Raw genomic sequence first — 12551 nt, forward strand, 5'->3', positions numbered from 1 at the left:
TAAAGTAGTCATCGGGCATCTGTATGGGGAGCATCTAGAACAAGTATAGAATCTTGAGGAGAACCACCATTTTAATCACGTTGAGTCACCCCATCCTGGAAAAGGTAAGCTTATTCCACCACTCCAGGTCCTTCTCAACTATGGTCTTCAAGGGAGGGGGGGGGGATTTTTTACTTGTAATATTTGATATAGGTTGTTTTGTAGTGTTACAACCTCCAGACAAACTGATGCTGCGGATTGAGTTCTAGGTAGAAATACATTTATATTATTGAATAGAGTAAGTAAAGTTATAAATTAAGTTAGGAGAGCGTAGTGGCCCCATATCAAATACTGACACTTTTACTAAATAAGAACATTATGGACTTCAAGTGATTAGGAAGAGGGGTCCATAGTTCCCAGACTGTAGTGTCCGGTCTAGTGGTTGTAATGACCCACACCTGAGCAGGACCTTTATGCATATAAAGGCCCTTCAGGAGAGGGCCATGGCGAGTAAGCAGGATAAGGCAGAGGTTGTGCCACTTTTTAAATAGTGGGACGCCATGCAGAGAGCGTGGCAGAGGTTGTGGTGCCCAGGAGATTCAGAGGGCGCACAACGGGGAGCAGTGTTATAGCCAGCTGTCCTGATGGAGAGAAACGCTTTCCATGTCCTGCATCTCTCTCAGGTATGAAGATTACACCGGAGCGCATGTGTAGCAGTGGGAGCTCCATTGCTAGACAGTGCGAGCAGCAGGAAGCAGACTGGAGCTGTCACACGTGAAGGAAGTCCCAAAGAGCAAAGAGACATAAGCAGTGGGTCCAGAGGAGATACCAGGAAATACTGGTGAGTTGGCCTAATAGAAGTAACCCTGGGGCGCTCTGAAGTAGACTGCTGGGCAGAAATGCACTTTTTGAATACCGAAACTTTAAAGTAATGCAAGGTGAAGATAATTTTCCTGAAGGGAGAGATCGAACAGAAGAATAATGTAACAAGCACTCCCCAAGCGGCCAAAAGGGGGCAATAACCAACCAAAGTAACTATGATTCACATTAAAGGAAAGACCCAATAAGAAAACATTGTAACCAGCACTGTCAAAGCCAAAGAGGGACAAGTATAAAACAAAGGGGATATAACTTTCCCAATAAAAGGATATTCAAATAAGGGAAATTATTACCTGCATTGCAAAAGCCAAGGAACATTAAGACAAATTGAATGTAATAGTTCCAGAAGTTGTAAATCACATTAACTACAGCCAATAGGTTGGGTAGAAAGACATCAGAGACAGCAGGAGAAACGCCTTAATTGTAGAAAGGAGCGGGGGCGGGGGGGACTATAATATGCATTGCCTAGGGCTAACAGACCAATGTAAGCATCATTGTCCTCTGGTACAACAGGTGTATGTAAGAAGTTGAGACAATTGTGTTACAAGGTAAAAGACTTATTCCAGAAGTGTTGTTGAATCAACTTTACCCATTGAGGAGTTAAGTGTGCAAAGTTGGAAACAAGCCTCACCATAAAGAACGAATAGTAGTAGTAGGAGCTTTATCCTGGCAGGCGAGTACACTAGGAAAGGGACAAATAGTGGTTAGTCCTGGCGGGCGAATGGACCAGGAAGAAGAGGAGTTGAAGTACTCTGATAGAAGGTTGTGAAGATTGTGGTAGAAAAGAAGTGGTAATTCCACTACTGTGTTTTGATGAACTGTTATATAACCATCCTGATTAAAGTAGACATCCTGAATGAATCCTCCCGATTAAGGTGTTGCTTATGAAGAAGAAACGCCAGGTGATGAAAAGTGATTGGTCTTCTAATAAAAAAAAAATTTCTCATTGATTTTCAAATTAATTCTTTTTTTTTTTTATTTGGTTTAGTTGCAAATTCAACTTTACAAATATATATAAAAATCATCATTAGTACAATACAAATCGATCTTTTCACATCCTTTAAATATATAAAACATCATGAACAAGCATAGATCTGATTAGAGAGTTTAAAAGGGAAGTGTTTCTTTACAATCATCTGTGAATTAGAAGAGAGATAAAAAAAAGGGCAAGCAACAGAAACATAATTACAACTTCATTTTCACTTGGCAGTTAAATGACCTTTTCGTTCATACGGAAAAGCAACATCAAGCATGTTAATGGTTGCAATTCTAACAGAAATTTTTTTGGTGCTAAAGATTTCAGCCCACATTTCATTATCAGATCTTATATTGTACTTCTATTTCATACATTTGCCCAGTTTCAAAGGGTTTAACACAAAGGCCTCACATTGTGTAATAATAATATTTTATAATATTGTGTAATAATAAGATTTTCAAATTAATGTATGAAGAAAGACTTTTGGTTTACCAAGTAGAAGGTTGTGAAAGATTTAATAGTTGTCTTAAGAGTGAGAAGCCTTTTTGGAACTAAGAAAGTCACTTTGCCAAGTGAAGGACATATTGGATGCAAAGAATTGTGTATTCCACCTAGAGTAGAACTACACAAGTGAAAATAACTTTTCTGAAATTTAACGTTTGTTTGAAACATTGATTCAGGGGAAGGGGAACCAACCCTAGTCACACAGAGTTTTGTTTTGAGTTGAAACAGCCAAATGATCCCTGTATGATTTTGATGTATGTATTAGAGTGAGGGACAGACATTTTCCGGACCTTAGGTCATTTTCCTTTAGTCTTGATTGCTAGGTTAAGGAAATGTAGGCAATTGGCTCTCGGTTTATTATTTAATAAATGAAGATTTATGAGAAAACTCCATGTATGTGTTCATCTCCCATGTCCGACTCCTCACAGGAGTCACTTGGAGTCTTCAAGAAATCCGGACTGGACTTCTAGCAGCAGATACAAAAACAAGTGGGATATGCCCAGGCTACTGCACTTAGCAAGTATTGTCAAGTGAGGACTTTAAAAAGGGCCACAATGCCAGAATCAGTGTGAAAACTCATTCAGAAGGTAGGCAGGCCTGCCATCTCCAGGTTTGGGAACAAACAAGCAATAGAGAGAGTAAGGGACAGGGCAGAACCTAAATGCCCCTGTGAAAGGGGGCTGGCCATAGGCCAGTCAGACAATCACAAAAAGGGGTTGGGGCAGCGGGTTAGAGGACAAACCATACGGTTTTGTCACGGGGACTGCCACTCAACCAAAGAGGCCCCAAAGGAAGTGAGAGGGATAGTCCAGGGACCTTTATCATCCTTAACCAGTTAGGACCAATATAGAGGCTGCAATGATGGCCTACAAAGAGACCACATGGTCAGAACTGCCATTCTGAGCCTACCACAGGGTCACCTAGAGTAAGTGAAGCCCTAGAAAACAAAACTGGGAGCAGGATTTTAAAAAAACATTGGTACCAAAAAGGTAATGTGGACCTCCAGTGCAGTAAGATGGCTTTTACCCTTAGTGAAGCCAAAATTAAAGCCCAGCTACCACAAACCTAGTCGCTAAAGCCAATTTGTAGTGACACAATCACACTCAGGTAGAAATGGGTTGCCTCAGAGGCATCTATGGGACTGGATTCCTTGGAGACGACCCAATACCATATACCACATATAAGATATAAAACAACATGATGGAAGGGGGGCTTCAGCAGAAGTCCCTTTGGCCACCAAGAAGAGATCAAGGAAGCAAATAATTGATGGGCCACAAAAAGTGGCCATAGAAACCCAAATAGGAATTCTGGCTTAACACCTAGAAAGCAAGTATTGCTGCGTTCTCTAAACAACTGTGCCATCTTATTAGTTGTAGTCAGCCTTTCCATGCTGCATATCCACAACCAATGCAGAATGCTTAAATGAGCCATTATCCACCAGAAGTATATATTTCGCAGCATAGGGACCCCCAATCAATCACAATCTTTTGATGTCCTGTTAGATTCAAATTCCATGTGCCTCTTCGCCCAATCAATAGTTTCAAAACTGAGGGTGCACCATAAACATCTCATCATCTCCTCTTTCTTGACTGGCTATTACAGGTTCAAATCAAGAATCCTGAATTCCAAAACCAACACCTATTATCCCACATTGCCAACATCCCAATTCTTAGACCCCACTATAGTCAAGTGTAATTCTATCACTGTTTAAACAGGAATCATCACTGGAAACCAAGACATCCAGGTAGACTCCTTTCATCAGCTATTACGCCTATAAATTCTCTCTCAGCTCACCAAGGGATCTACGCATAAACATTCTCAAGTCCATGCAAGTCTACCGCCTCTAGTCTTACATCAAGGTTTATCATGCGCTTGCCAGTGGGTAATTATCTTTTATTGTCCTTTCCTGGATATCACTTAATCTGCCAAACAGAGCTATCTCCTTCTGCAGCCGTGGTCCAGGTCGAAGCAAGGTTTCCTCCACGGACATCGCTTAGCTAAGCACTTAGCATTCTTGCTCCTTCCTATTGCATCAGGGCAGTGGTTACCTTGTTATCAAAACTTAATTGCAAACCAAAAGGATACGTCCACTTGTAACAGATTTACCTTTTGTTTAGTGCTTCAGTTATAGGTTTCAACGTGTGTATCTGAGCCAAGGTTGCCTGTGCTAAGTGCTTATAACTCTGGATCGAACTGTCCAAGTAGTTCTTACGACCTAACCTTCTAGCTTCAGCAAGTATTGCTTCTTTAGTTTTAAAGATCTGTAATTTGACTATTGTGTCTCGCCGAGCTGCTAGTTTATTTGACCCAACAGAACCAACACAATGTGCCCCATCTATTCTTATATCCTGAGTTTTTGCATCTTAGAAGATCTGAGGGAAGAGATCCACCACACAATCAGGCATGATAAGCTCCAAGCCTCCTTTTAGCAAATGTACGTACACATCCTCACAGCAGCTGCTGTTTTCTAAATCCTTGCATTTAATCTAGAGGTCTGCATTGCAGTCTCCCAACTCTTACAGTTCCTGCGCTAAGCTAAGCATTTAAGATTCCATTAGCCTCATCACAATCTCTTTGTGGCCCACCATTTGCTGAAATATCTTTTTTGCTTTCCGTTATCTCTGTATTTAAATCTGCATACAGATTCCAGGTTTGTGACGTCAGGGTCAATGTTAAATCTTCTTTAAAGTTCTGCAACGTTTGCACCAGTACCACCTTCATCAACAGTTGGGATTCACGCTGTCACTTTCGGCTCTGCTGTACCACTCCCTGCCACAAATCTTTTGCCTGTGTCTAAAAAAGCGTTCAAATTCTGGTTTTTGCCCCATTTCTGATTTTCTCTTCACGTTTTGGTGCTCAACTCTGGTAACTTCTATTATCTGTTTTCCATTAAATGCTCTACTCTCCCTAATGATTATGCTTCAGTCACTCAGCCACTCCATGCTAGTTTAAATCTTCTCACTCGGATGCAAGGACCTCTGTAACCGTTTCCTCAAGCCTACTGTTCCCAACCACCACGCAGTGATCCAGCTCAGTGAGAACTCTGCCTCCCTGGCAGGAGTTGAAATTGGGTGCTCTTGTTTCATGCAACCACTCAATCGCTCTTGGCCATGCCCACCCAACAAGTATTTTTGGGGTGCTATGTTCTTGACAAGGAACAAGTTACTTACCTGTAACTGTTGTTCTCCAGCATGGGTCTGGCATGGATTCACATGCTCGTGAATATTCCCCGTCGCCAGGCTGGGAATCCTCGGTAAAGAAAAAAATCAGTATCAGTTTCGTTTCTGATCTGTCTTTCGTACTAGTAACCAATCACTGATCTCAGCGTCATACTGACCACAGCCAATGACTGCCCTCTACCTAAGCCCCGCCTCTGGCAGCCATCTTCAGATTTGGTAGCACGTGAAGAGGCAGTATGACCAAGTGAAGAGCCGCAGAGGGGTAGGCGGGAGGGTTCACATGTGAATCCATGCCAGACCAATGCTGGAGAACAACAGTTACAGGTAAGTAACTTGTTCCTTCTCCAGCATGGGGTCTGGCATGGATTCACATGCTCATGAATACAAGAATAAATAGCAGTACACACATGCACAACCACGGGGGGTGGCAAAAGGCTCAACATTAAGCAATACAAAAAACTCAACATTAAGCATCTCTTACCTCCTCACCAGGCTCACCTTAAGCGAACAGGTTGCGCAGCACTGCTTGGCCGACCCTGGACTCTTCCCTGGAATCCCGATCGACGCAGTAGAATCTCGTGAAGGCGTCGTCGACCTCCACGTAGCAGCCCTGCAGATGTCCAGCAGGGGTACACCAGATAAGAACGCCGTAGTAGCAGCGATCGCTCTGGTCGAATGGGCTCTCGGACGGCCTGGCAGCGGTCGGCTAGCCAACCGGTGGCAGTGCATGATGCAGCCGGAGAGCCATCTGGAAATAGAAGACTTCGAGAGAGCCTTCCCTTGATTCACAGGTTCAAAGTTCACAAACAGCTGTGATGTCCTCCGGAAACTCTTCGTACGGTCCACGTAGAACTTCAGCGCTCTGGCTACATCCAGCGAGTGCAAAGTCCTCTCGGCCGGCGACGAAGGAGACGGGAAGAAAACAGGTAACACCAAGGGCTCGTTAAGATGGAAGTCCGACGGCACCTTGGGCATAAAGGAGGGGTGCGTCCTAAGCACCACCCTCGAGGCATGGAAAGTCAAGTACGGTGCTTTGCAGGATAGGGCCTGGATCTCTCCCACTCGTCGTGCGGAGGTAATGGCCACCAGGAATGCAGTCTTCCACGACACAAACTTCATCGGTGCGGAATGGGGGCCCCATGAGCCTGGTCAGCACCACGCTAAGTTCCCACGCCGGGGCCTTCACCGGCGGGAACGACCAGAACAGTCCTTTCATAAACTCTTTTACCAGTCGATGGGACCACAGGGACTTCCGTCCTGTGGTTCTGTTATATCTGGAGATCGCCGCCAGATGAATCTTAATGGAGGCATGGGCTAGCCCAGCCTTTGCCAGCGATAGCAGGTACGGCAGTACTTGAGGGGCCATAATCCGTAGGGGGTTGATCTTCTGTGCTCGGCACCAGATAGAGAACCTCTTCCACTTATGACCGTAGCATTTGAGAGTTGAGGACGCCCTGGCCTTTGCAAGAACCTCTCTGCAATCGTCCGGTATATCGTAGCCTCCAAACTCTAGCGCTGCAGGAGCCAAACCTGCAGGTTCAGCGACGCCGGGTCGTGGTGGAAGATGGCGCCTCCTTCTCTGGAGAGAAGGTCCGCGTCCGCCGACAGCTTGATGGGAGGGGACGTTGACAAGTCCAGAAGGTCCGGGAACCAGATCTGCCTCGGCCACGCCGGTGCGACGAGGATCATCCTGCACCGGGACCTCTTGAGTTGGCCGATGAGTCGAAGCAGCAACGGCAACGGAGGGAACGCATACAGGTATAGGCCGTCCCAGGGGAACGAGAACGCATCGCCCATGCTTCTCGGCTGGGGAAACCTGCTGGCGAACCCCTTGCACTTCGAGTTCGTCGCTGTTGCGAACAGGTCGATTTGGGGTTTGCCCCATCATCGGAAGAGTTGATCCACCTGATCCTGGCGCAGTTCCCACTCGTGACACACGCGCAGCTCCCTGCTGAGCGAGTCGGCAATGGTGTTGCTTTCTCCTGCCAGATGGAAGGGAACCAGGAACATCCCCTGGGCGACCGCCCAGTGCCACAGATCCTGTGCCTCCTTGGATAGGGCTGGGGATCTGGTGCCTCCCTGCTTCCGTATGTAAAACATTGTCGTGGTGTTGTCCGTGAAGATCCGCACCACCTTGCCCTTGAGCGACGGGAGGAACGATTTGAGAGCCCAGAACACGGCTCGGAGTTCCAGGACGTTGATGTGCAGGAGCCTCTCCTCCAGGAGCCAGAGGCCTCTTGCGTGGAGATCTCCGGTGTGGGCGCCCCAACCTTCCAGGGAGGCGTCCGTCGTCACCGTCTCCTGGTACGCCGGCGCCTGAAAGTCCTTGCCCGCCGTGAGGTGTGCTCGAACGCCCCACCACTGAATCGCCCGCCGGAACACCTCGTTAAGGGGGACCCTGTCTTCGAAGGTGCCCGTTGCCTGCATCCAACGGGCGTCGAGAAATTCTTGAAGAGGGCGCATCCGTAGTCTGCAGAGGCGCACCAGGTAGATGCAAGAGGACATCATCCCCAGGAGGGACTTGATGGACCTCACCCTGGCCACATCCGTGGCTAGCAGGCGCTGCACTTTGCCTAGAATGGTCTTCGTCCGTTCTTCCGATGGGGCCGCCAGGCGCCTCACTGTATCGAGCTTCGCTCCCAGAAACAGGGCCACCTGCGACGGCACCAGGTGGGACTTTGGGTAGTTTATGGCGAATCCCAGGTCTGTGAGCAGCTGGACGGTCCTCGCAGTGTGTTCGACGGCGAGTTCCCTCGTCCTTGAGCGGATGAGCGAGTCGTCCCGGTAGGCGTAGACGTGAATCCCCTGCAGGCGCAGCCGCGCCGCCACTGGTGCTAGGCACTTGGTAAAGACCCTGGGGGCCGACTTCAATCCGAACGGCAGTGCTCTGAATTGGTAGTGGCGTCCCTGGACGACGAACCTGAGGAACTTTCGGTGACTTTTGAGGATGGGAACGTGGAAGTATGCATCCTCCAGGTCCAACGATGATAGAAAGTCGCCTTCCTCCAGCTGTCCCAGTACGTGCTGGAGGGTGACCATCCTGAACCTTTGTGATCTGATGAATTTGTTCAAACGACGAAGGTCCAGGATGGGGCGCCAGCCGCCCGTCTTCTTCCTGACGAGGAAGTACCTTGAGTACACCCCGGAGCCCCGGAGCCTCTTCGGGACAAGCTTGATGGCGCCTTTCCTGAGCATCGCCCTTACTTCCAACAGCAGTTGCGGGACGTGATTTTCCTTCCTGGCCACAGGTGGAACGTGAGGGCACTTCTTCAGGAATTCGATAGAGTGTCCTCTTGCCAGGGTATCCAGCACCCAACGGTCGGTGGAGATGGACTTCCACACACCGACGAAATTCATCAGCCGGCCTCCCACCGGGGTTCTTTGGTGGGGGCCCGAGACCACGGCCGGTTCAGTGCTGCTTGGAGGTGGTGGCCTTGCCGCCCTGGCCACCTTGCCGACGGCGGCGAGGCGCTCCCTGCTTGCCGCGACCCCTGTAGGCCTCCTGAGACGAGGAGCATGCCGCCTAGCGGTAGGACGACGAGCCACCGCTGGATTCCTTGGAGGCACCCTGTCTGCCTCCGGAGCTCCGAAAGGGCCATCGTTGCTGAAGGCCTCCTAGGGCGCGAGCCGTCTCCGTGTCTGTTTTTATGGCTTGGAGGGATTCGTCCACCGCCTTCCCGAACAAGTTGCTGCCATCGAACGGCATGTCCAACACCCTGGTCTGGACGTCCTGACGGAAGTCGGTCGCCCGGAGCCAACCCCGTCGTCGTAGGCAAACACCGTTGCCCAGCTGGCGGAACCCGGTATCGGCAATATCGGTTGCCACAGTTATGGCGTGGTCCGACGCCACCTCGCCCTCTTGCAGTATTTCCAGGGCCTCGGACCTCTTGTCGTCCGGCAGGAAGTCCAATATGGGGGCCAGCTTAAACCAGAGCTCCCTGTCGTAACGGGCCACGATCGCCAGGGCATTGGCTGCTTTGATCGTCGTCGCCGCCGACGATATGACCCGCCACCCCATGGCGTCCAACTTCTTTCCCTCGCCGTCCGGCGGGGAATTCGACGTCGAGGCTCCTGACCCCGCCGCTTTCTTCTTCGCCGCCGCCGAGACGACCGAGTCTGGCGTTGGCTGGGCCCTGAGGCACAGGGGAGCAGTTTCGGGGACCCGGTACTTCTTCTCGTACCGGTCCCGTTTGGCTGGTGCCGTGGAGGGGTTTTTGAGAACCGACAGGCCCTCCTCCCAGATGTCATCGATTAGGGGCACCGCGATGACAGTCTTCCTCTTGGCTCCCCGGCGCTGATAGAGGAAACCTTCCTTTTTTTGCTCCTCCGGGCAGAGCTGGAACAATTCATATGCTCTGGCGATCATGGCGTGGAATGAGCCAATCTCGTTGGACGGCGAGGCCCGTGCGACAGGAGACCCGTTCTGTCGTCGACGCCCTCAGAACCCGTCGTCGAGCCCAACGCACCGTCATCTCCCGACTCGTGGGAGGATGAGGAGGGAACTGTAGGCCTTACGGGGGCGAGCGGAGGAGAGGGTTGGGTCCTCCATCGTTTGTTCTGAGGACTTCCCGACAGGCCAGGTTGCGGGTCCTCCGGCCTGGGCCGTGGGAATCTCGTCCTTATCTCAGAGCATAAGGACTGGATCGCAGACAAAATGGCCGCCGAGCCATCCTGAGGCCTAGGTTCCGGCCGCGCCGGAAGTGAAGGCTGCTCTTCCTCGCCATCGTCGTCTTCCTCGGTTATCTCCCGAGGATCTTCCGTACTGGATCGAACCTTCTCGAATTGAACTTCGAGGTTCCTCACGGCCTCGGTCAGTTCCTCCTCCGAGGCTGACTCCGAGCTCGAGGAGGCTACCGTGCCCCCCCTCGCTTCTTCCACCATGGCGGCCACGACGATGGGCTGAAAAGAGGATTCCCTCCTTGGCGGCAGGGAAACTCTAGTCCCGGAGGCAGTCTCCGCTGGCGGGGTCTCTGCCGGCTTGGCCAGAGTCGCCGCGATCGCCTCGATAGAGGCCTTTGCCTGCTGGGTAGGGGCCTTCACCACCTTAGGTGCGTCCCGGGCCTTCTCCTTCGGGGGAGGGGTGACGCCTCGCTCCCCCTCTTCCGAGATCGGACGGGGCTTCTCCTGAAGCTTACCCGGGGTCTCGGACTTCCTCTTCCCCAAACCGGAGCGCTGGCTCGTGGTTGACGGTGCCGGGGAAGGTGCGCCCTGCCTGGCGACCGAAGAGCCCGACCTTTCGGCGCTCCCGGAGCTAGCTGATCGCGGCGCTTGGCCTGGTGTTGGGCCCCCGTCGCCGGGGCGCCCGCACAGGACTTAGAAGCCCGCTCGGACCCTTTCTTCTTCTTCTCGCCCGTTGAGCCCTTCTCCAACCAGCTGGCGAGACGGGATCGACGGTCCCTCATGGTCCGCTCCGACAAGTTCTTGCAGAACTGGCAATCCTTCTCTACATGAGTCTTGTCCCCATGAAGACAATAGAGGCATCGCGAATGTTCGTCTTCCTTAAACACATTCTGCAGCCCGCATCCAGGGCAGCTGCGAAACAGTTTGGGTCCGGGCAACAAACTCGCATCCTGGGCCATCTCGAAGTAGGCCGCGAATCTTCTGGAATCCTCCAAGAAGTAGATTCGACGAAATCGTCACCCTTGAGGGGCGTAGGAAAATCCCGCAACGGGTAGCCGTTAACGGGAGTAGAAAAGGTGGAGTTTGAGGCTCGATTAACCGAAAAAATGTGAAAATTCACCTGAAAAAGCGCGAAACACGCAGTAAAAGCTCGAGAGCTAAGCACGAGGACTCCCAACACTTGAACTTGCGGTAAAAATCTGAAGATGGCTGCCAGAGGCGGGGCTTAGGTAGAGGGCAGTCATTGGCTGTGGTCAGTATGACACAGAGATCAGTGATTGGTTACTACTACGAAAGACAGATCAGAAACGAAACTGATACTGATACTGATTTTTTCTTTACCGAGGATTCCCAGCCTGACGACGGGGAATATTCATGAGCATGTGAATCCATGCCAGACCCCATGCTGGAGAACTCCTCTACAAGTGATGCCCAACCTCAAGAAGTCCTTCACATGCTATCTGCCTTAGGTTCTGGCGATATTAGGTTACTTTCTTCCCCTTCTTTATTGCCATGCTACTTGGAGTTGAGTTCACCCCGCTACTGGGACCATGAAAGGATAAGAACATGGCCGTAGGATATTGTTCCCGATTCGTGAATTCTCTTACTCTCAGAGTTCATGGGTTTTTCCAATTCACAACATCTTCCCACCATCACCTGTGCCATCAGGGGCCATCAAGCACAACCCATCAACTCACTGGGTCAAACATTAGAGGAGCTGGTGTGTATGAAGCTTTGATGCATACACAAATATGCAAGGTCAAAGCTTGCACATGGCTTTGGATTAGTCTTAAGAAGAAGATTGCTGCCCCACCACAGGATAACCAAGAAGTTGAGACTAGGAAAGACCCTGGACATAGAAGTATCTAAACACTAAGTTAACTACCAAAACAATGTGATGGGTAGAAGGTTTTGAATGAATGGCATAGCTCTGGTTAACCTGCTACACCACCGGTTTGTAGCCCATCTGCACCCTTGCAGAAGGTGACCAACCATGTGCAAATCAGTACTGGAATTGCCACCAACGGGAGAAGCCACCCTGAACTGCTAGACTATGCACGAAACATAAGCAACCCCAGATCTAGCTCAGCTCTTCTGGTGTAGTTGGCTGTAAACTAGCATTACCTTAAACTTGTTAAACTTATGGGAAAGGTTCTTTAGCTACCTCTAATTTTTACCAAACCTTGCCTAAATTCCTGTTGTCTTCTTACTGTTTCTTCTACTATGTATCGCTACAATTCTTTGGTTTGTTACTAAGCTATAATAGCACCCTTGTTCTCTCCCCACAACACCCCAATATTAGGATTGCTTCACAATAGACAACTCTATATAACGTGTAGATTAACAAGTTAAAATGATAAAACATAAAAATGGCAATCCCATATAAAATGGGTATTCATTTATGAATGAGCAAA

At 49.7% G+C, this 12551-nt stretch overlaps 1 protein-coding gene across 1 annotated transcript in view; it reads right to left on the minus strand.

The window, feature by feature from the left end:
• The window catches only part of TCTN1 (tectonic family member 1), a 535977-nt gene that overhangs the window by 264109 nt on the left and 259317 nt on the right, over positions 1–12551 (minus strand). The window lies entirely within an intron of this gene.

The sequence above is a fragment of the Ambystoma mexicanum genome, chromosome 10 (genome assembly GCF_040938575.1).
Source record: "Ambystoma mexicanum isolate Mex_15411 chromosome 10, UKY_AmexF1_1, whole genome shotgun sequence".
Taxonomy (NCBI): Eukaryota; Metazoa; Chordata; class Amphibia; order Caudata; family Ambystomatidae; genus Ambystoma; species Ambystoma mexicanum.